Source organism: Humulus lupulus, chromosome 3 (genome assembly GCF_963169125.1).
Source record: "Humulus lupulus chromosome 3, drHumLupu1.1, whole genome shotgun sequence".
Classification (NCBI taxonomy): domain Eukaryota; kingdom Viridiplantae; phylum Streptophyta; class Magnoliopsida; order Rosales; family Cannabaceae; genus Humulus; species Humulus lupulus.
Window position 1 is genome coordinate 110,411,090 of NC_084795.1, and position 25,180 is coordinate 110,436,269.

At 41.5% G+C, this 25,180-nt stretch overlaps 1 non-coding gene and 1 pseudogene across 1 annotated transcript; both read left to right on the forward strand.

Annotated features, from left to right (window-relative positions):
• The first annotated feature begins 567 nt into the window (after positions 1–567).
• LOC133824934 (type II inositol polyphosphate 5-phosphatase 15-like) overlaps positions 568–25,180 on the forward strand; it is a 35,665-nt pseudogene continuing 11,052 nt past the window's right edge.
• Positions 18,223–18,329, forward strand: LOC133828249 (small nucleolar RNA R71). Its single transcript, XR_009890878.1, has one exon. It is a non-coding gene; the product is annotated as a small nucleolar RNA R71 (small nucleolar RNA).

Below are 25,180 nucleotides of genomic sequence, written 5' to 3' on the forward strand. Positions count from 1 at the left end.
TCATCTGAGGAAGGACTGCCCATAAGCCAGGAAGGAAGAACTGAAGCAGAACGACAGCCTCACTCCTGCTAGAGTATTTACCTTAACCCATACTGAGGCTGAGGCAAGCCCCTTGGTTGTGACATATCAGATTTCTAGTGCGGGGTTTTCTTTTACTGCATTGATTGACTCAGGGGCTATTCATTCATTTGTATCTGATAGGGTGATAGATCATTTGTGTAGACCTAGTGATTTGTATGCTAGGGGATTCAAGACTTTGTTGCCAATTGGGGAACTGGTAGTCTCTAGGAGATGGGTTAGAGAATTACCAGTAGAGACAGAAAGTATAGAGTTATCTGTGGACCTGATTGAGTTAGCGATGGCTTTGATACGATCCTAGGGATGGATTGGTTATCAAAGTACAGGTCGACAATTGACTGCAAGCGCATGATGGTGACCTTTGAATCGGAAGGGGAGGTACCTTTCGTATTTCTAGGGATAGTGAGTGGACCATGAGTACCTATGATTTTGGCACTAAATACTAGAGACCTAATGCAAGAAGGTTGCATAGGATTCCTAGTAAACATTATGGATACTTCTGGAGTTGTTTCGGTTGGATCGGATGAGACCAGATCAGTATGTGAATTTCCTAATGTGTACCCAACAGACTTAACAGGGTTGCCACCACACCGAGAGATCAAGTTCATCATAGAGTTGACGCCAAGGGTGGAGACAGTATCTAGGACACCTTATAGAATGGCTTCAGCAGAGTTGAAGCTACTGAAGATTCAGTTGTCGGAGTTACTGGATTTGGGATTTATGAGACCGAGTTTTTCCCCGTGTAGTGCTTCAATGTTGTTGGTCAAGAGTAAGTATGGATCTTTAAGGACGTGTACTGATTACAAAGACTTGAACAAATTGAACATCAAGAATAAGTACCCGCTACCTAGGATCGACGACTTGTGTGAGCAGCTACAGGGGAAGACAGGGTTCTCCAAGATTGACCTTCAGTCAGGCTACCACCAGTTAAGGATTAAAGAGGACATACCAAAGACCGCTTTCCACACAAGGTATGGACACTATGAATTCCTAGTCATGTCCTTTAGATTAACTAATGCTTCAACAACCTTTATGGACTTGATGAATAAGGTCTTCAGGGATTATCTGGACAAGATGGTGATCGTATTCATTCATGACATACTGGTGTACTCTCAGTCAGAGGTAGAGCACAAGCAACATCTTTGCCTGGTACTTCAGCCGTTGAGAGAGCAGAAGTCCTATGCTAAGTTCAGCAAGTGTGAGCTTTGGTAACTCCAAGTAAAATTTCGAGTCCATATTGTCGGTAAGGAGGGGATTCTGGTGGACCAAAGTAAGATCGAGGCAGTGAGAGATTGGCCCAGACCAAGCAGTGTACCAAAGGTTAGGAGCTTTTTGGGATTAACAGGGTACTATTGTCAGTTCATTTAGGGATTCTCCATAATAGCCACACCATTGATTGAACTAATGCGTAAGAAGACTAAGTAGGTGTGGACAGATAGGTGTGAGAACAGTTTCAAGGAGTTGAAGCGGCAACTGATCACCACTCTAGTATTGAGTCTGTCGTTAGACACTGAGAAGTTTGTAGTCTACTTCAATGCTTCAAAGCAAGGTTTGGGGTGTGTGTTAATGCAAGTTGGAAAGGTGATAGCCTACGCGTCGAGATAGCTGAAGGAGCATGAGCAGAATTATCCCACACATGATTTGGAATTGGCAGCGGTGATATTTCCACTAAAGGTTTGGAGGCATTATTTGTATGGCGAGAAGTGTGAAATATACAACGACCATAAGAGTTTGAAGTACTTCTTTACTCAGAAGGATTTGAATATGCGCCAGAGGCGTTGGCTGGAATTGGTAAAGGATTACAACTGTGATATTCTATACCATCCTGTGAAGGCTAATGTAGTGGCTGACATGTTGAGTTGGAATGGACCATGATAGTTATTCAGTTCGAGCTAGATATCAGATAGGTTAGCTGAAGAGATGACTAGAATAGGTATTGAGTTGGTAGTTGGTCAGCTAACAACCATCACTCTTAAGCCCACGCTCCTTGAGAGGATCAAGCAGGCATAAAGGGAGTATCCCCAATTGAGAGAACACACAGAGGGCATTTGAGTCGGAGCAGCTAAGAAATTTTCTATTTTGGAGATGGGTTTATGGAGATACAAAGGTCGGATTTGCGTTCTGATGGATTCCGATATCCGACGAGAGATTTTAGATGAGTCTCATATTGGTGGTCTGGAATGAAGAGGGATGTGGTAAATTATGTGGCAAATTGTTTGGCTTGTCAGCAAGTAAAGGCTAAACATCAGAGGCCAGTAGAGTTGCTGCAACCTTTAGGGATTCCGGAGTGGAAATGGGAGTATATCACCATGGACTTTGTGGTTGGATTACCAAGGACTGTGGGATAGCATGATTATATGTGGGTGATTATGGATAGGTACACAAAGCAACCCACCTTTTGCCCATTAGGACAACTTATATAGTGGAGCAGTATGTTGAATTGTATGTGAAGGATATTTTACAACTACATGGGGCTCTGAGATCAATAGTATCTAATAGGGACCCCGCCTTCACCTTCACCTCTAAGTTTTGGGAGAGCTTGCAGAAGGCTATGGGTACACAGTTGCAATTTAGTACTGCCTATCATCCTCAGACGGATGGACAGTCTGAGAGGACAATTTAGATACTGGATGATATGTTGCAAGCCTTTGTGCTGGATTTTCGGGGATCTAGGAGTAAGTATCTCCCTTTGATTGAGTTTCATACAATAACAGTTATCATGCAACAATAAGAATGGCTTCGTATGAGGTGCTTTATGGGAGGAAGTGTAGATCACTCATCTATTGGGATGAGACGAGTGAGAGGAGGTATTTAGATCCTGAGGTTGTTTAGAGGACCAATGAGCCGATTGAAAAAATGAAAGCGCGAATGCTCACCTCCCAGAGTCAACAGAAGAGTTACTCAGACTTGAGACACAGGAGCGTAGAGTTTCAGGTCAAGGACCAAATGTTTCTTAGAGTTTCACCCTTGAGAGGGGTGAAATGATTTAGAGTGAGGGGAAAGTTGAGCCCTAGGTTTTTTGGTGCCTTTGAGATTCTGGAACGGGTTGGAGAGGTAGCCTACAGATTGGTGATGCCTCCAGCTCTATCAGGGGTTCACAACGTATTTAATGTATCCATGCTCCGGAACTGTGTATCAAATTCTACACACGTGATGAGTTACGAGAACTTGGAGTTGGATCAAGGTTTATTTTATGAAGAGAAGCCAGTTCAGATTCTAGACCAAAAGGATAAGACCATCGCCTTCGTGAAAGTGTTGTGGAGGAACATCAAAGTGGAAGAGGTGACTTGGGAGCTTGAGATGGATATGCTGGATCGATATCCTGAGTTATTCAGGTAAATTTTGAGGATGAAATTTCTGTAACGAGGGGATAGTTGTAGCATCCCAAATTTGCCAATAGGGCATAGGGTCTTGATTAGCGTGTCGGGAGGGAAATAACTGGTTTAATTATGTTAATATGTGAATTGAATGATTATGTGATTAGAAATGCATGTTTAGGCAAATTAAATATACATGTGGTCCCCATTTGGTTATTAGGGCATACATATAATTTTGGCCCGTTGAGGTCATAAATGTGATATATAAGTGTGTTGTGATTGATACCACCAGGGTGTGGTGATATGTTTGCGATGTGCGATTTGAGACGGTCCTAGGGAGCGGATTAACTAAATAGTCACAATGGGGTCGAATACCCGGATCGGGAGGAGCCTAGGGGTATTTTGGGAACATGAATGGTATTGGGGAATTACCCGGTATTGGGTGGTTATTATGTTGTTTATGTGTATCAGGGATTAAATGGGGATTTATAGGAACACTTGAGAATTTAGCGGGATGTGGCAATTGACAGAATTACCCTTGATTGCATTAAAGGATTGGGGATAGACATAGGGGCATTTTGAGAAAACACAAGAATTAAGAAAAGACAAAAGGAAGAAAACTGAACTATCTTTAAGTCTCTCTCTCTTGATCCTTGGAGTAATTTGAGAATTTTGAGGAAAGTTTCCTAGAGAATTAAGGATTCAAGGTTGGGATTTGTTGGGAAAAACAATCTTGAAAACTTGGGAAATCAGCTCAGTGAGTGGAGATATCACAGAGGTAAGGATTCAATTTGATTTCCTTCTGTTGAATTGTACTATAACTTTAAGCTTGCATGAGGGAATTACCTTTGGTTTGATTTTGATCATTTATGAGGATATGTAGTTGTTTATGGGATTTTTAGGATGCCTAGTTTGTATGGATAGGAAATCTAGTCTCAATTATTGGTTTAATTGATGTTTGGGGTGTGAATTAGTGGTTTAGGCTCAGGGAAAAACACAGAAAATGATGGAATTTCTGGGTTTGGGGGCTAAAGTCGCAACCCTATTCTTCAGGTGTCGTGATTTGTGTGTTCAAAGAGGCTTGAGAAGCCTCTGAGTTGCCTAGGTGTCGCAGCGCAGGCATGGTGCATTGCCGCCCGTGTCCTCCAGCAGAGAGGGCTTTGCCCTCTGACTAGTAGTGGGTCGCGGTCCTAAGGGAATGTCGAGGCCCAAAATTGTGGAATCCAAGGTTCTGGAGGCTAGATTAATATTCTTAAGTTATTAATTGGCTTAAGGCTTGATGGATAGTTGTTATGAATGCATTGTGACTAGGTTTTCAATGAGGCTCGGGTTAGAGGACTATGCTCAGGATCGTGTTACTCAGACAGCTTAGGACACAGGTAAGAAAACTGTTGTACCCGTAGAGCAGGGAACAACCCTATTGTTTGTGTTTCAGGGCGTGGCCCTATTGTTTATGTTTAATATATGTGTGAATATCTGTGATTATTATGTTGTGTTATTCATGTTTATGAGTGAACGGCGAAGGCCGAGAATGGCAAGAAGTCGGGTACGGCAAGGGGCCAGGAACAATGTTGAGCACGCTGAGTGTAGGCCACTAGGGCGAGACCCTCCTAGGGTGTTGTATCTACCCGCTCGGTGAAGACTGCGAACCCAGGACCTGGTAAAGGACTTGGGTCAGCGTAGGCCGCTGTGTGTTTAGTCTGTTGACTATTTTTTTGCATGGTGTGTATTGATATGTGTAGTTTATTATGCATTGAGTTTTCTTGTTAGGCTTCGGCTCACGGGTGCTCTATGGTGCATGTAAAGACAAATGGAAAGTTGACCAACCTTGAGTTCGGAGAGCATGGAGCGACGGGTACATGTTCGACCTACCTGACTGCCACGACCAGGGTTATTTTGGGAAATGTACTGTAATGAACTGCCTTGTTGCCTAGGTCGACCGTAATTTTATTTTTGAGTTGTATTATAATTTCTAAATAGTATTTTGGGATCCCAACTATATAACTTTTTATGATTTCAATGAATTTCATAATCTTTATAACTCACGTCATTAAACAAGTTTTATTTTAATTTAGTCATACTTTTAACCTAAAACCTCGATTAGCAAGCTAATGGCACATTTATAACTCACATAGTAACGACTCTAAGGTAGTAGTGCATTACAGTAAGCTCCACAATCTGATTTTCTCTATAATTCTCTGAGTAGTTTGGGTTTGGACTGATTTTTGGATGCTGTCTTAGGTTGTTGAGTTAGGGTAGGATTTATGATTAGTTTGTGGGGTTATTATGATGCTTAGGTTGGGTGGAAGAGGGTTCTAGAAGCAATTATGGTTTTAGGTTATGTTTGGGGTGTGATTTGGTGATTTTGGCTCAAGAAAAGGCATGGGAAATATTGGGTTTCGAGCTCGAGCCATGACGTTGTTCTTCCAACGCCACTTCCCTTGTGTGTGAAAGGGCCTTGCGATTCTCTAAAATTGCCTAAGCGTCACGACACAGGTTATGGTGCACTGCGACCCGTGTCTTCCAGGAGAGAGCCTTAGGCTCTCTAACTTGTAGCGCGATGCGGCCCTATGGGGCTAAGCTGCGGCTCTAATTAAGGAAAATAGCAAAAAAAAAATTAATGACTCAAGAAGGATTCTACTTCCCGGTTTAGTAGAATTCGAGATCCCAAAGGCTAGAAATATACCTTGAAACTCTTCAATAGTGTAAGTGATTGATGGTTATCCGTTATTGCTTAAGACTAGGGTATACCACTAGGGCTCAGGGATAGGGATCGTGCTTGGGATTTCCATACGCTATCTGCTCAGGACTCGAGGTAAGAAAATTGTCTGTGCCCGTAGAGTAGGGCATGACTCGATTATCTATTCTTGTATTGTGCTTAGTGTTATGTGTAAATGTTTGTAACTATTATGTCATATATATGTTTGTGACTGAGCGACAAGGGCCAGGAGAGGCAAGGGCTTGGAGCAGCAAGGGTCGAGAGCGACAAGAGCCGGAATTGACAAGGGTCAGGATCAGCAAGGGCCAGGATCGACATTAAGCATGTTGAATGCAGGCTGCCATGGCCAGGCCATGTAAGGGTGTCGTACTCACCCTCTCAGTTAAGACCGTGAACATGGTGCCTGGTAATGCATCCTGACCGACTTAGGCCGCTGTTGTGAATTTTAATGGAAACTTGTTGATTGTCTGTTTCGTTTGATTAGTTATGCATTTATTGAAATAAATTGTTATATGTTGTGATGTGAAGTTTTCTTGCTGGGCCTCGGCTCACGGGTGCTCTATGATGCAGCTAATGGCATGGAAAAGGTAGATCAACCATTAGTTGGAGGGCATGGAGCAGTGCGTAATTGTTTGGCCTACCTGGCCGCGACAGTTGGGGTACTTTTGAGGAGCACAGTATAATGTCTGATTTTTTCTCTTAGGTCGACTATACAGTCACTTTTGAATTGTAAATATGTTTTAAACAACATTTTGGGATCTTAGTGTAACTCTTTTACAATCTTAATGAAAGTACAAATCTTTTTTTTTTTTGATCAAGAAGAATGAAAACTTCATTAATCTACTGAACAAATACACCCTCCAACTCTCCAAGAGCTCCTAAAAAGGAAGCTCCTCCAAACAGTACAAAATAATTACATAAGTAATCTCATCAAGTAATTTCTCTCAAGACTATTCAAGTTTCTATTTTTTACAAATTGTAATCTGTACTTCACTATATTTTTTACATCATTCACAATATGAGAGAAAGTACAAATCTTTTATATGAAAGTTTTATTAAATGAGTCTTTGTTTTAATTTAATTAAACTTTTGGGTCTAACACCTCGATTAGCGAGTCAAATACACATTTTAAAACTACAAGGTAATGACTCTAGTGTAGTAGGGCGTTACAAGAACCTTCCTATATTATCGAAGCCCATAGACAGAGAGCCCCTTCTCCGCTACATGGCTATCTCCAAAAATTCCATAAGTGCTACCTTAGTCCACGATCAAGGATATGTCTAACATCCTGTTTATTACATGATCAAAAGACTCCTCAGAGTGGAGTCTAGGTATCCACTCATGGAGAAGCTGCCTTTTTTCCTGATAATAGCTTCTTGGAAGCTAAGGCCCTACTTCCACACGCTTCCTATCAGGGTCCTCACCATCCAGCCCTTAAGGGAGGTCCTCCAGAAGCCGGAGTTCTTCAAGAGACTTCTCACATGGGCTGTAACGACCCAAATTTACTAATAAGGCTTAAGGGCCTTGATTAGCGCGCTGGGAGGGCATAATTGGAATATATGTGATTTAATGATTAAAAGTATGCTATATGACTATTTGAATATCTGAGATGCATGACTATGTGTATTAGTATGCATGTAGGCCCTGATTAGGTTAGAAAGGGCATAATTGTAATTTTGGCCCGTTGAGGGCATAACTGTATATATATGTGATAATTGTTGAGACCACATTATTATGTGGATATATTTGTGATCTGTGATTCGAGACGATCCTAGTGAGCGGGTTAGCGAAAAAGTCACGGCGGGGATTTATACGGCTCGGGGCGAGCCTGGGGGTACAAATGGGAATTTAGAGAATATATTGGGGTTAATTTTGACATTGAAGAATATAATTGGTGACTAGCTAAGTGTCGGGAAGTAAGCGGCAAATATTAGAGACACTCGAGGAATTAGCGGGAATTGGGTGAAATGACCAAAATGCCCCTAGGTGGATTAAAAGATTTATAATTAAAGGGAAGGGTATTGTGGTCATTTGGCTTATAAAGGATAGGTATAACTGAGGTTTTTTACTTAGTGGAACTTGTAGAAAGAAATAGAAGACTGAAGGAAAAAAAAGAAAGAAAAAGAAGGGAAAGAAAGGGGAAGGAAAAGCAGGGCATTTCTAAGGTTGGTTTGGGACCTCTTCATCATTTTGATCTGGGGGTTTGAGGCTAGAATCAAAGGAGCTTAAGGCTGAGATTGTGAGCTTGAGGTCTTGATCAGATTGGGGAAATCTAGCTGGGGTTATTCATCAGTTGAGGTAAGACTTTGAGGTTTTCTTCAGTTTTTGGTTTTCATGTTGAACAAAGATGTCTAAGCTAAATTTGATGGGAATTCTAGGGAATTCAAGCTAAGGGTTTGAGGAGGAGTAATTCAAGGAGGTGTAGAGGCTAACCTAAGGTCGAATCCCCATTGAAGGTACGAAATTCTAGCTCTAAATTATGAGGTTTTGGTTGTTTTGCTGAAATTTCTGAGTTTGAGGTTCAACCATGGTGAATTTTGAGATTGGGAGTGCATGTGTTAAAATTTTATGTGGTTGGGGTGCTTGGGATGAGTTAGACATGTTAGTGAGCTTGATTCTAAGTTTGGTTGAAGTTTGAAGAAATTTTGGTAAGGTTCGGCTCGGGGAAAAGTCAAAGGAGGGAAAAACAACATTTGATGTTCTGTGACTAGCGCTACAGCGCTAGCCTTTGGGCACTGTAGCGCTAGGCCATATACCTTGGGATGATTTTGGGCTGTGTTTGTAGCACTGTAGCGCCCTCCTTAGAGGGCTGTAGCTCTACCCTATTTCCAGAAAGGGGTTTTTGAGTTATTTTCAAGGGTTTTTGCCCGGGGGTTTGGGGTTCGATTCCACCACCTCGTTTGGTGGAATTAAGGCTTCGCGAAGGCTCGGGATTGGTCCCGAGGCTAGGTTTTTGGACTTAAGGTTTGGTTATGATTTTGATCTATGGTTATGACTAGGTGTGTGCTAGGGCTCGAGAGGGATCGTGCTCAAGGATCAAAGTAAACGAAGCTAGTGAATTTAAAGGTAAGAAAACTACACCCGGTTATGTGTTTGTGATGGGACTAAGTGCTCCCGATATCGGTGTAATGTCATAGATGATATTATGCAATGGGACATGTGATAAATGGCCTAAGGGTGTTGTACACAACATTTGTGCACAGGGCGCGGCTTGGCCATTGGTAGCCGAGGACAGCTTAATATTCAGTGAGCTCGGTTTAAGCGGGCCGTAGTCAGTAGGATAAACAGAGGGTGCGGCCTAAGGGCTCTAACCCTAGTTATCATATGTGGATTGATTATTGATATGAATTGATATACTTGGTATGATGAACACTTGATTGTCATGAATGCTTAAACTGATTAAGTACATGCTTATGCGATATGAGATATTTGACTGTCTGTTAATTGTAAATGCTCTGTTATTGTGTTTTCTTGCTGGTCCTTGGCTCATGGGTGCTACATGGTGCAGGTAAAGGCAAAGGCAAGCTGGACCAACCTTGAGACGGAGAGCTGCGGGGCTGATTGTACATAGCCAGCTGTTCGGCCGCCATGGCCGAGGAGTGGATCAGGACAAGGAATACCTAACAATTCGTTTTGCCTTAGAATGGATAATTACTGTATTTAAATCTTGAGTCTTTGTAAATGGTTCTAATCTTATTATTTTGGGATCCCGTGTAAAAAGAAAATGTTATTTATAAGAAATGCGGCTTTTGAGACAAAAATCTTTTGAACCCTAGTTCCACTATAGTTTCAGTAACACGTTTTCAATTACATGTCTTGATTAGCAAGTCTAGCACTTTTATAAACACACAGTGTAACGGTCTTGGCTGTCCAGGGCGTTACATGGGCGGTCGAGCTGAGTCAGTTCGACATCACTTACCATTCGAGGACTTCCATAAAGGGACTAGCGGATTTCATTACCAAGTGCATAATGACACATGAGCGACCCGAGGAGGCCCAAGGTGTCGAGCCTATATGGAAGTTGTTTGTGGATGGTCTTCCAATGAAAATGGACCTGGATCAGGCCTTGTCTTGGTAACCATCGAGGGACAAAGGGTTCACAGAGCTTTGAGGTTTGGCTTTGATGCCTTGAACAATGAAGTTGAGTATGAGACACTTATTGCCAGAATCTGAGTAGCCCTAGAACTCAATGCTGAGGGCCTCAATATTTTCAGCGATTTTCAGCTCATAGTGAGCCATGTCCTTGGAGAGTATCATGCCTGCGGTACCAAGATGACCTCTTATTAAGCCAAGGCCCAAGAAATTCTACACAACTTCAAAATGTTTTCCATTCGACAAGTTCCAAGGGAACAAAATTCCAATGCTGATGCCCTGGCCAAGCTTGCTACCACCAAGGATGAAGAGTTGATCATGTGCTCCCAATAGACTACTTGTCCTCTCCAAGAATTTAAGCTCCCAAGGAGGTAGAAGTGGTCCAACCCCAGGACGGTTGGATGGAACCAATTGTGAATTAACCTTTCGCTTGAGAGTTAACGCAAGACAAAAAAATAGCTCGAAAACTACTTTACCAGGCACCTCAGTACCTAATCATGTACAATAAGTTGTACAGGCGAGGATATTCGTTACCACTTCTCTGGTGTGTGTCCAGGCAGGAAGCCAAACTCATCCTTAGAGAAGTACATGAGGGCTTTGGTAGGGTCCACGCTGGGGGTTGAGCCTTGCTAAGAAAATTTTGAGACAAGGATACTTTTGGCCTACAATGATTGGCAATGCAATGGATTATGTCAAAAAATGCGACAAGTTTCGAAGTTACGCCATCATCCCCCAAGCTCATCTAAACTAGCTCACTTAGATGACAAGTCCACGACCCTTCGTAGTCTGGGCCATTGACCTTATCAGATCCTTGCCCACAGGAAAGGGAGGAGTAAAGTACGCTATTGTGGTAGTTGACTACCTCACAAAATAGGTCAAGGTCGAACCTCTCATTACTATTACCTCCAAGAAGGCACTGAACTTCATCATCAAGAACATAGTTTTTCTGTTACGGGCTTTCGAGGAAGATAGTCTTCGATAACGGCCTGTAGTTTGGTAGTGAGTTATTCACTGAATTTTGCAAAAGGCATGGAGTCATGAAGAGTTTCTCCTCCATAGCTCATCCACAGGCAAACGGGACAAGTGGAAGTGGTCAACAAGACACTTAAGGCAACTTTGAATTAAAGGCCAGAGCAAGCGAAAGGCGCTAGTCCTGAGAAGCTTCCTAAGGCATTGTGGAGCTACCACACCACTGCTAGGACCTCTACTAGCCATTCACCATTCTCCATGGCCTACGAGTATGAAGCCATGCTCCCAGTCGAGGCAACAAGCTCCTCGCACTGAAGAGATACTTACGATCCAACCACGAATCATGCTTTACTTTGAGAATCACTTGACCTTGTGGAGGAGCCCAGAGAAGCCTCGCAACTTCGTGTAGGTCCTACCAGTAAAATGTGGCTAGGTATTTCAACTCCAAAGTTTAAGATAGGAAATTTGAGGACAGAGACTTGGTGTTGCAAAGAGTTTTTCTAGAAACCCAAGACCCAGGTGCTGGGGTAATGGGCCATAACTAGGAAGGCCCATACCAAGTCGAGAGCATCGTGTGTCTTGGGACATACAAACTGGCCCGACTGAATGAGCAGCTGATGCCCCACACCTGGAATGCCAAGCATCTTCGTTGGTATTACCAATAATATGAGCAATGTATTTTCTAAATTTTGTAATCATTTGTAGCCTTCAATCACGTTAATGGAAATTCAAAGAATTTGCTTGTATTTTTAGTTTTAATTTTCACTATTTGTTTATTTACATTTACTATTCGAGGTGTGCCCGCTCGCTGGCCTGGGCAAGTGAATGCAGACTAGTCTTCGATCACTTGGGGGGCTCGCTCACCTCGCATGATAAATGTTTGCGGAGCACGAACTAGGGAGCTAAGCTTATCAAGAACGGGGTAAGCCTAGTGGCAACACTTGCGAAAATAAAATAACCTAGGGAGCCAAGCATAGTAAGAGTGAGGTAAACCTAGTGTTATATAAATCTAAGTAGCCTACGGGCAGAGAACCTAAATAATCACCCAAGGACTATGTGCCAGAGGAGCAATAACAAGTCCCCGACATGCAATAGGTGAACAAAAACCCTGAGACACTAGTGCTTGGGTACAAGCCTTGAGTTGCCAAAACTCAAGCATCTTAAAATCCAATAACCTAGGGAAGGAGAACATGACCTATGTCCCGAGGACCTTACATCCGAGGACTAGTAATGGGTTCCTGATTTTCAAAGGGAAAAGGATAAAAAAACCATGAGTAATCTATACTCGGGGTACAAAGTAGAGTCATCACGACTTTGGTGAAAGGGACCCAAGTCCTCGGACATGACTTGCAAAAGGCCCAGTGTGGCTTCCCGAGGACTAGGTGCCCCTGAAGTAATGCCAGATTCTCAAATCCTAGGTTAATTTGGCCTCTTGAGCCTCGAGTTGTTTACAACTCAAGAACAAGCATTAAGTGCTCACACTTGGTAGGGCACTAAGGTTACTTCCAAGGACTAAGAGCTCGTGAAGCAGCGCTAAACGCTAAAAGTGCCAAAGAACAAGTGGGATCGACAAGGCTCGAGTCGCCAAGACTCTAGCACATGTCCCCAGTTGCATTAACTAGGCAATTTTAGACCTAAGTCACTTGACTAAGGCCAACGTATGGTGGAAAAATTAAGGTTGAATAAAACAAACCTTATAATTTGAAGACAAAAACCTTATAATTTTAAGACCAATTCACATATTAATGAATACAAAAGCAAAGTGTGAGAGTAATAAAACAAAGGCAAGTAAAATAGTGCATGCAAAAGCCAAGGTTAAAAGTGCACAGATTGTGCTCGAGGGCTCAAGAAATGATTTTTTTATACCCTGGAGAGAATTATAAAAGGAATGGCACGCAGGCCTAAAAGCAGCAAGAAAATGAGTCTTGGTGAGGGGGGAACCTTCTCATTAATGTCGATGATGGGGTCCACCTCTAGAACCACTCAATTTTCCTTGGACGCAGTGTTGGCAGCATCTGCATCTCCCGTCGCTTGCAGACGCTCCTCGAAGAGTAGCTGGTACTTGTCTGCTTCACTGGTGAAGTCCTAGCTCATCTTTTGGTTGTGGAACCAGGCCACAAAAAATGCATCCTCCACGATGGTGTCGGCCACCTTCTTGAGGATCTATACCTCCCGTTGAAGAGACTTTGCCTTCTTATCGACTTTCAAAGCCATGTCTTCAATAGCTCGAGCTTTATCCAAGGCCATCGTGGTCTCTCCACGGGCCCTGATGACTTCCTCCCCGACCTGTTAAGCCTCCTTTGTAGACTTAGCAGCCTCCTCCTTGGCTCTCCAGACCTCTCATTTAGCAACCTGGAACTCATCGGGTGTTCTCTGAGCTGTCCCTTCAAGTACCTTAGTTCGGGTCTGCTCTTCTTTCAGTGAGGTTCGCAGGCAGACCAGTTCCTGCGGGGGATTTCTGACCCTCTCCTTCAATTCCACAACCTTGTCTCAGGCTCATTGCAGTTCGTAATATTTCTCCATCATTATGTCCTCGAGGCATTGGAAGGCCAATGCCGACTGAAAAGCAAGCATACAACTAGTCAACTAGACGATGGCATATCAGCACGAGGCGACAAGGGATGCGTCGTTGCTGCTATGAGCATTAAACTCACACATGGTTAAGCTAACCCCTTGGAGAAGCTCCGCTTCCAGGAGAGCAACGACTTTTCCCAACTTGGCAGAGAACAAGGTCTCCAACTCAGAACAAGCTATCGGGGGCACGAAAGGTCTTTTTCTTGGAGGTTTCAGTTGGTGTAGGGCCTCCATGGTATCATGAAGGGTTTTATTCCCTTCCTCCATGCAAGCCTTGAAATGCTGGAGCATGGCCTGGAAGCGCTCGAACATTTCACCTTTAAACTTCTCCCAGGTATACCAAGAGTCGTGGTTGAGCCACAAATTCCTGGTGCTCCACTCTTGGAGTCTCCTCGCCATCTTGAGAAGGGGAGGAGGATATCTCATAAACAAGCACGTCCTCTGCTTAAGGAATCTCTCCCTTAGGGAGGAGGTCCGTTGCTGATTTTCCAGCAGGGGATGTGCTGCTTTCTCCCGAGGTTGCTGCAATCATCCTACAGCAGATGAACTTGCACCTGCTCCGAGTGCAAGGGCTAAACGAGCAATATTAGCCAACCCCATGTGTTCTACAAGATTAAAGCAAAAATTAGCAATTTTAGAGTTCAAAATAACGTTAACAAAAAAGTAAAGGCACAAGTCAAGAGCATGAGAGCTTCTCAAAATCCCCACCACTGAGCTCTTCTGAGAAATGAACTGAACGCGCAAACTTACTAATTAACCTCCCTTTCTCCTATGTGGTGATAGTCTCATGTTGGTAAAACCAGATCGAATGGAAAGATGTCACATCATCCAGGGGCATGAATCCCTACAAATGCAACTGTCTCCGCGGGTGGTGGATATATACATCTATTAAGTCCTGGCAATCTTGGAACTCCTTCGTGGTCTAGTGATGGTCAAAGGTTAACCCACATTGGAGAAGTGATGGAGAAAACCTCAAGTTCTTGGGACTTACAGTGTCTCCTACTTGTCCATCATTATAAACTATTATGGGAGATTTACCTCGGTCTACGAATGAACTCTCTATCCCCGACTGGAGCTCTTCCTCGAGCTCCTGGTCTTCCTGAGCTTCTCGGACAGCTTGAGAAATCTCGAACCGCTCCTCCAATAGTGGTTGGTTGAAGATTTTGATGGCCTGTCCATCGATGTAGTTGATGTGGTAGGAGGCCAGTTCTCGAGACTTATTGGAATTCCTGAAACTGGCTAGGTCCACGTTACTTATGTGTTGTCCCGATTAGAGAAGGCCCACTTCCCTCAGGTTCTCCTTAGTAACCAAATAGCTTAATTGCAGTTCAATATTTGGAAAGGTCTTCATCTTCTCTAGGTAGTCTTCATACATCTAGATGAGGGGATCTGGCGGAAAAGGCCTATATCTACAAAAATAACTAAGTATGGTACGAGCTATGGAAGCATGAAAAGGAATAAAGCTTGACTATGATAATACTAACCAACACTAGAGAACTCGAGTATAAGTGTGTGGCTGGCATGCGTTGGGAAGCCATTGGTGAAGAATAAGTGGTACTTGAAGTTCCGAGAGTGGTTCTCGTTGTGATGTGGTGCCTTGAAATTCAACGTGGGATGGGCGTATTTCATCAGCGCATAGTACCCATCGAGATAACCATGCTTCTTGCTTGGCGTGTTGCAAAAGTTGTAGAATTACTGGATCTTCGCTAGGGAAGGTACATTCAAATTCTTCCTCCTGTACAAAATGGAAGGGAGATATTCCCACGTGCTTTAGAAAATCTATGAAGTATTGATGTAATGGCAGGGCTGATCCACCCATCATATGTGACTGGCTCCATGCCCCGAGGCTGTCACGCTGCGGTGCGCCCTCTCCGATTCCTGACAATGACACACTAAGAAGTACATTTCGATCCCGTGGTGCTTCATTATGCTCTCCAGGATGAGAGGATGTTTAAGCTTATTTGGGTATTTCTCTGCCTCAAAACTCGTAGCCTTGTATCTTTGAGTGGGGTGAGGGATGGGAGCTTGGTTCACCTCCTCCTCCGTCAGCCCCCATTGCACCTATTGCGCTGGCCTCATGACAAGCGGGGTTAATTCTCATACCACCAGCTCCCATGATGGTGCCTTGGCTTCCACTCATGCAAATCCTTGTAGCATATCTCCTTCTCGGGCATGGAAAGTATCTCATGGGGAAAAGTGTAGAATCCTTGCTGGTGTAAGTGATGAATCTCCTTGGACATCTGAAACAAAAACCAAGCGATTAACATTTCAACCAAAAGAAAGCAAGCAAAAATACGACAATCCCTTAGAAAACTGCTCGGGGAGTGGAGAAGGGAAGAAATTCTAAGGGTAAGGAGTGTTCTCAAAACCCTAAACCAGTCCTCAAGAACACTACAAGAATTCAAAAACTTTTCCAGAATCTGAAAATTTTCCAGATTTTCCAAATTCCAGTCGAATACCCATAAATGCCAAAAAACACCAAAGGTCGTAAACGGTCCTTTGTGGTTGATTTAAACACTGGAAAAAACCTATATAGAGACTAAAAGAGGTCAAAATGACCTCTAAACCCTCAAATCCCTAAATAGTGAAGCACGAATCCAGACGTTAAAATAAAGAAAAGTTAAGAAAGATGACTTACTCGATATGTAACTCTAGTATGTGATATGTCTGGTCCGAACATGAAGGTATTTGGTGTCATTTACCCAGGAATACTTAGATTCTCTCTAGCCTTCTAGGATCATAAACAGAGAATTACTGGAATTGAAGGATAAGATCTTGGCAAGGGAATTGTTTTTTGGCGAGGGGGTTATGAGCTCTGGTGTAAATTTCAAATGGACATAAATGGATATGAAGAGCCAAATCTTAAACTTATACCCCCAACATGGACGTGAACCTAGGGAGTAAGCACTCGAAGGTGATCTAACGGTCACGATTATCAAGGCGCGAATCATGATCAAAATATGGGAAAAGCACACCTCGGGTACAGCTTGAAAGGACACTTCGGGTACGAAATAGACATTTTGGGCATGGACGAGACCCTCCATTAATTAGCACTAATTGATGGGCCCATCAATGGGGAGTTGACACATGGCATCACCATTTGGTAGGTTTAATGCCTCGATAGCCCAAGTGTCTCCCCCCAAGTATGTCCCTTGAAATTACTCCTCAGGCTAAGTCTCCAATGTTGTCCGTGTTTTCACCAATTGACACATGACAGTCATTAGAGTAATTAAGCTTCGTGGACTCTAAGGAATCCTCAGGGAGTGGGTTGTTTCCCATAATCGTGCACTACCCCCGAAGAAGGTAGTCCTCAGGCGAGCTATATCCCAAGGACCACAATTATGACACTCTCCTTCTCGATCCTCTTCCTCCAGGTCTGCAAGAAGCGTTCTCCGGACCTGGAGCATATTTCCTGGTGTCATGCATAATGACCCTGGACCACAAGCAGTTTTCTGACACGCTACTATTATCCAAGTCATGTTGTCGAGTCCGTACATACGACAAACAACATGTCTCATTGTGCTGCCTGACATGGGAAATCGTGCGGCTATCCCCTAACATTGTTAGGGATGTGCTACCACAAAAGGTTGTGGCCTGTAACCTCATTAATGGACCCTGTGTGATATGCATGGGCCCACCACCTTTTTAGTTACGAGAACATGTATTAATTAGCAGTTATATTGTGTAACACTTTGTAGTGTTATGGCACTAACATTTGCTTTTGGGTTCCTCTTTGGCTACGAAGGTAATTTTCTAGAATTCTGAGCTTCAAGCATGCTTAGAGATGTAGCAATCTGACCCATAGTATTCTCCAAATTCCTAATAGAAGCTTGAGTGCTTTGGATAGCAGTTTGAGTCGTATATACTAGTGGCAACAAAAGTTGTAAGCATATCAGCAAGAGATGGCTCTTAATCTTGTGGAGCTGCAGTTGGAGGTTGTTGAGGGTAAGGCATGTAAGCATGCTGAGTTCTTTGCTAATAATTAAACCCTAGTGGTCTAGTAGGTGTGGCTTGTTGTTGGTTACCATATCAAAAATTAGAATGATCCGTCCATCCTTTGAGTAAGTATTTGAATAAGGATCATATTGTTGTCTTAGTTGCCAAGGAAATCCTCCAATAGCGTTAGCTTGCTCTTGAACTCCATCTTGTAGAGTAGAGCATGCATTAGTAGGGTGCCCCACCACTTTGCTTATTGTGCAACATTTCACTTGTTGACTAATTTCCATTTGTTGCATCATATATGTCAATTGAGCCAGTTGTTCCTCTAACTTTGAACGCACTTCATTTGCGCTCTATACTAGTACTTCCAATTGAATACTGAACTTCTGAGAATTGGCAGCCATAATAGAAATAAAGCTTCTTGTTGCGGAGGGAGTCTTATCTACCAATGCTCCCTTACTTGTTGCATCAATCATACTCCTATCCAATGGTAACAATCCTTCATAAAAATAATGGAGAATGAGTTTTTCAATGATCTGATGGTGGGGACAACTAGTTCATAATCACCTTAATCTTTCCCAATATTCATATAAAGACTCCCCAGTTTGTTGGCAAATGCCACAGATTTCCTTCCTGATGTTTCCAACCTTCGATGGAGGAAAATATTGCTCCAGGCATTGTTTTCATTTCACTCCACGTATCAATGGTTCTAGGTGGAAGATAGTAGAGCCATTCCTTAGCAGCATCCTTTAAAGAAAAAGAAAAGACTCTTACCTTGATCTTCTCTTCAGTCACTATAGTTGGTTTTATACTAGAACAAACAATATGAAACTCTGTCAAGTGTTTGTTCAATTCCTCTCTTGGTAGCCCATGGAAAATTGGTAATAAGAGAACGAGACCCGAATTTAATTTGAAGTTGATATCCAAAACTGGATACCGTATACATAATGGTTGATGGTCTAGATACAGTGCCGCCAACTATTTCAATGCCCTATCTATATGAGATTTAATTGATATATGAGATTTAATATCCGCCAACTGAGCCATTGCTATATGAGATTTAATTGATAAATCTAAGTCAAAGTCTTCTTCAGATGATAATGGCTCTTGTATAGGATTGACTCTCTTTGCTGAGTTTTTAACGAGTAGATTGCCAGTGATAGTGCAAGAATAGCGGAACAACGATGTCTCAAGATATTTCTTCATTTCTTGAAGTCTATCTTGAGTATCTTCGTTTGACATACACGCCTGAAATGCCAAAAACACGGAGTTACTTTGTAAGATAAAAAGTCAGTATGAATAATAAAAAGAATTAAAATAGTCACCTGGCAACGGTGCCAAAAACTTAGTGCATGTCATTAGTTGTACTAAATTTAATTATATTTTTGTTTTTGATTTTACAAACTAGTTCAGTATAGCACTGAATAAAGGTCAGACCAAAGAGTACTAATATTCAATTTATTATTAAAAATTAGAAACAAGAAATAAAAAGGGGATTTTAAACTTTGAAAATTAAAAACAACATAGAACAATGAACGAATCAATTATACTGATAACAATGATTTTAAGAAACAACAATTCTCCACCTTCAACAATCATTCAAGATTAACAATTCTAGATTAAATTATTAACCCCGCAAATAACATATAAGTAGTCATTATCCCATTCTCCCTAGTGTACTTTATTTTTGTGAAGCGCTTTAAATAAATTCTTTTTACTAAACAACCTAATGGAAAGGCACATTATATTTAATGTACCAAAAGCATTAATTTCTATAGAGATCAGTTAATCTAACAATAAACACAACAAGCGTTCGATTCATTTAACCTAGGTTATATTCTTCATCATAATTAAAGACACCTTTGACATTACCTTTGACCACACTTAGGGCTTGGTAAAGATACTTAAAGGAGTGGATCTTGTGCTGCTAGACTTGAGGTAAGAAGAGTGGACACATGCACATAGGGTGTACGCTTACGTATAATGGTTAAAGGTTTATGGAATTATTTCTGTTAGTCATGGTTATGTTATATCATGTGGATATGATGTTGATAATACATGATTCTCTTAACTTGTGTGTCCGGTTGCACTAAGGGGTTGTGGCAAGAGTAGTGGGTCGTTGCAAGGGCAATATATTTATGGTAATAATGGCCAGAAAAATACTAGTAAATGGTCAAAGCGACACCAGTAATACGTATTACGATTGTATTATGTTACGCTATGATATGATACAATATGTTATATTATGCTATGACTATGTTATGATACTATATGATATGTTATGGGACTCTATAATGTGAAGGTATTGATTATGAATGGTATATGATTTAAGTTGTGATAGTTTGTACTAGTGTATATTTTATGTTTTGGCTCTGAGGATTGTGTCCAACAGGACTCTTCTTTTTTAGCATTAGCTGTAGCACACCAAATTTTTTTTATTTATTTATTAAATTTTTTGCTTTGTTTTATTTAATTGTTAAGTATTGTGAATTATTTTATTTATTTATTTTTAAATTTATTGTTAGAAATTGTTTGAATTTAATTGTTAATTGTTGATTAATTTATTTTTTTAATTTGTGAATAATTGAGTTTTGGTTGAATGCACCAAGGTGCATGGTAGGTAGTGATGCACCCTAATGATTAAGTGTGTGCATGTGCATGGTTACATGGTGCACTTGCATAGAATTTTCTATACACTTTTAATTTCTTTTATTAGGCTAATTTTAGTTAATTTAATGAAAGAAAAAATATATATATAATAAAAGGTAACAAAGGGAAATAGTGGATGGTAAGGTGGGAAAAAGAGGAAATGAGTTGTCTCGTTTATTTTTTTCTTCAATAAAAAAACATCAAAAATAAAAGAGAATAAGCAAGAAGAGGAAACTTACCTTTATTTCATTAGGCTAGTAATTGCCTTAGGTTAGACAAAGAGGGAAGGAAAGAAGAGACGAGCCATTTTGACTCCTTGGTACTGTTGGCCTAGTGAGAGAAGGAGAGAGAGAGTGAAAGAGTTAGAGAGAGAAAAATAAGGAGGAGAAAAAGAAGAAGAAGAATAAAAGGGTTCAATCTTTGGGTATGTCCCTTTATGCTTATGGTTTATAAATTCTCTTCTTTCGATTCTTGTATTTTTTACTAGTGTTTAGTTTGTATTGTTGGTTTCTTCTTCTCTTCATGTGGGTTTTCGAAAACCCTAAGCTTGAACAAGGGGTGATTATAGTTGTGAGTTGTAACGACCCAAAATTACTAATAAGGCATAAGAGCCTTGATTAGTGTGTCGGGAGGGCATAATTGGAATTTATGTGAATTACTGGTAAAAATGCATGACTATGTGATATGTATGATCCTATGATTATATGGATATGTGGAGTGCATGTTTATGAATATTGGGAAAGCATGCAGGCCCTATTTAGCTTGTAAGGGCATAATAGTAATTTTGGCCCGTTAGGGCATAAATGTGGTTCTTTGTGATAAAATGTTGAGATCACATTATTATGTGGATATATTTATATTTGCAACATTCAGCACGAGGCGATCCTAGGGTGCAAGTTAGCGGGAAAGTCACAACGAGACTCGATACCCGACTTGGGGCGAGTCAATGGGTATTTTGGGTAATAGATATAGATTTGGGTTATTGATTTATGAAAATAAATAATTGGAGATATATTTGAGGTTAGGAAGCTTAGGAGGGAATACTGGGGAAATTTACCATTTTTCCCTCAGGGACGTTTTTGGTACCTTGAGCCTTGGGATTAACTTAAGAGGCTTAAGTTAGATAAGATAAAGGCAAGAAACGTTTAGAAGTTTGTCTGGAATCGACTCTCTCTCTCTCTCATTCCTCTCAAGGAGTCTCCCAAGCTAGCCATTGAACTAAGGGATTTTTGGGTTGGGTTCACAAGAATTGGAGCTCTAGAATTGGAGATTAGCTCAGTTATTGCTGGTGGATTCAAGTAGAGTTTGAGGTAAGATTTGAATTAAGGTTTTAATGTTTAAGTTCTGAGTTTTAAGTCTTTTTGGGTCTTTGATGTAGAGAGTTGAATTGAAGCTTTGGGTGAGGATTTGAGCTAAATTCTTGTTAGGTTTTATTGCTGGGAGCTTGAGGATTAGCTCTACAACTATTAGGTGGACTTGCTCTTCAGTAAAGGTAAGTTTTGATAATAGTTTAGTATCTGAATTCTGGGAATATCTGTCTGTTCTAAGGGGTTTTTGAGCTTATGGGTTTCAAGGATTGAAGTGGGATTTTGATGAGTTTCTAAGCTAGGTTTTCGTTGGGCATTGCTGCTGGAAACATGCTAGGATGTTTATGATAGTTGAATTGTGTTATTGGGATGATTTTGGGTTAGTTGGTTGAGATTTGGTGGATAAAAATGGAGTTTTTCTGGGTTCGAAGGGGTCGGGTCGCGACTTAGTTCTTGGTGTGTCGCGACCCTCTAGAACAGAGGTGTACTAGGAAGGAAGGCAGGCCGCAGCATGGGAAGCTTAGGGCCGCGGCCTGTGTGTGTTATCTGGGGATGTTGGGCCTCTAGTAGGGGGCGGGCCGTGGCATGGAGAGCCTTGGGTCGCGGTTCTTAAGGGCATTTTGGCATTAAGGAAGCTTAAGGTGCAAGGAGTTGAACAAAGATACTCAGGATCGATTCCCCTACTGTGCTTGGTGGAATTTGATGTCCCAAAGGCTAGAACTTGGTTTGGAAACCCTTATTCATTTTTTATTGATGGAATTTGTTATCATGGTTGTGACTAGGTGTTTGCTAGGGCCCCGATCGTGCCTGAGGGTCGTCTTTCTTAGTCAAAGCACTTGGAGTGAAAGGTAAGAAAACTGCACCCAGTTGTGTAAATATGTTGGGAGTAAGGACTCCCTATACTTGTATGCATCATTGTACGAAGGTATTACGCCATGTGAATATGAAATAAATGGCCTAAGAGTGCTGGAATCAATATTGGCACACAGGACGCGGCTCGACCACTGGTAGATGAGGACAGGTTAATAATCACTGAGCTCTGTTTAAGCGGACCGGAGTCAGTAGGTTGAACACTGGGCTTGGCCTAAGTGAGCCAAAGATAGTGGATTAAACAGAGGGTGCGGCCTAAGGGCGTCGACCCTAGTTGTTGCTTGACATGTGTACTGTTGTTAATTTGACGCATATGATATGCTCAATATCTGGAAACTAGATCATTGGTTATTGACTGTTGTCCTTGATTAAGTGAATGTTATGGCTTGCTGGATAATTGATTAATGTCTTGTAAATCATTTGGTTATGCTATTTGGTTATCGATATTGATTGTGCTATGATGTTATTATTTTCTTGCTAGGCCTCGGCTCACGGGTGCTAGGTGGTGCAGGTAAAGGCAAGGGCAAGACGAATTGACCATGGGTTGGAGAGCTCTGGGGGTGAGGTGTACATTGTCAGCTGCTTGGCCGCCACAGTCGAGGGATTGTACATGGACGGAAACCTAAACTGTGTATTTTGCCATAAGAGTGGCTTGATTATTTATAGCATTTGGAAATTCTGTTATTATGTCATTTAAACCCTGATTTGGGATCTCGTGTACCAAACATTTATTTTAATTAAAATTATTTATTTATAACCAAAATCTTTTAAACATAACCTGTTTATGTCTTTAGATTCACATTTTTATTTAAATGACTTGTTTAGCAAGTCTCGCACTATTTCAAACACATAATGTAACGATCTTGGTTATCCAGGGCGTTACAACTTTGTATCAGAGCGGTCTAGGTTTAAGGGTTCCTGAGGATAGGCTTGACATGTACACTCGCCGCTAAAGACAAGCTCGACTCAGGGTTCTGTAATTGAATATATGAGATTATATGCTTAAGTTCTTGATTGAAATATGAATGTGTTATGTTGTATGATTATAGGGAGCATGAGATATTGATAAAGCTTGGCCCTTGACTATTGCATGATGAGATTGAGGCGTGTTGGACAGTATTGCTATTGTATGTGAATGAACATTTGAACAATGGTTTGTATATTGATTGTATATGGTTAACTGCCTGAATTGAATTTAAATTTTATACATGTTTATTGGTATGTAGAAAGCATGGTAAAGTGTGAATGTACCTGGTAGCAATAAAATTTGGTGGTTAAATGCATAGTATTGTGGGTTAGTGCTTGTTAAGCTTTATGTGTGCGTGATTACAGTGGTTATTTGGACCTGCTCGTGGATTGGTTCAGAGTGTGAACCTCGGGGCTGAGGGGTTTAGTCAGTAAAGGCGGATGAATTTAAATTGTTTGCACTCAGAATGGTTAAGTGGACTTGGTGTTGTTATAGAGGGGGTTGCATATGATAGTCGAGGTTGGAAACCTCCATCTGCCTCTGAAAGTTGCAGCAGATGCTTGCTAGTATGTGAGTAAGCTATGGGATCCAATAGTTAAGACTAGATGGGGGAATAGCAGACTTTTCTGGAAAAAGAGCTGCTTTGTATACCTTGACAGTGGGGTTACCAGTGTGGGTTTAATATGAGGATATAGACAGATAAGAGTATTATATTGAAGGCTTAAAAGGCGTTACCCTCTGGTTTTGAGGAAAGTTCGGGTTTGCCAAAGAATTGGTTAGTGGATGGGCAAAGCTAATTCCATCCATGGTTGTATAAAGATGAGAGGTCATGACTAAGAGGTTTCACTAAGTATTGGTGGCAGAGGGATGCCCGGAAATGGTACTCAAACTGGGATATTGGTATGTTGGGTTGAGAAGAACTCAGATGGTGATTTGATACAAGAGGTTATAAAGACATAGTTTGAGATGCGAAGACTAATAGCCTTATGAGTTTGATTTGGAATGATAAGGTAACGACAGTGTATGTCAATGAGTTTTTGGAGTTGGATAATTCATTCTGGGAATTTATACAGGCGAATGTAGCAGGAAATGATGACCCATTTAGGGATTAAACTCTAGAATAGTCTAGAGCGTCAGAACTGCTCCAGTGTATGAGATCTTCATCTGGATTTAGGCAGCAGGGAGAGCCATGTTATTTGAGGTGTGTGGAATGAGGTATAGAGTGCGAATTCCGTAGGGCAAGAGATGCAAATGATAGTATATCCATTGATGGAATTTAATAAGGACAAATTCTCAGTAATCAAAGCAGAAGAACCCCAGACAGTTTTATGGCTCCTAGTTTGGACAGGAATGGGGTTTGATTTGTAACATAGCCGTCAGGACAGTGATGGGAACCAGTGAGGTTATTTAGTATGCACCTGAGGCAGGGGACGCCACCTAGAAAGATGTCAGGTGAGGGCATGATTTCTACATTTAATGATTTGATATGTTAGGATGGAATTCCCATGATCAGGGAATAGAAGACTAGAATGCCTTGTTACATTCGAGCCCAAGGCAAGCTCCTCGGAGATGATCAGTTGACTGAATAGTTCACGTTTTTGGTTATGTAGTGAGCTGGAAGAGTTCGGTGTTGGGTATTTTCCAAGAAAGGTTCAGACATAGAGAATATGCCTCGAGGGTAATTTATGAGGGACTGGAG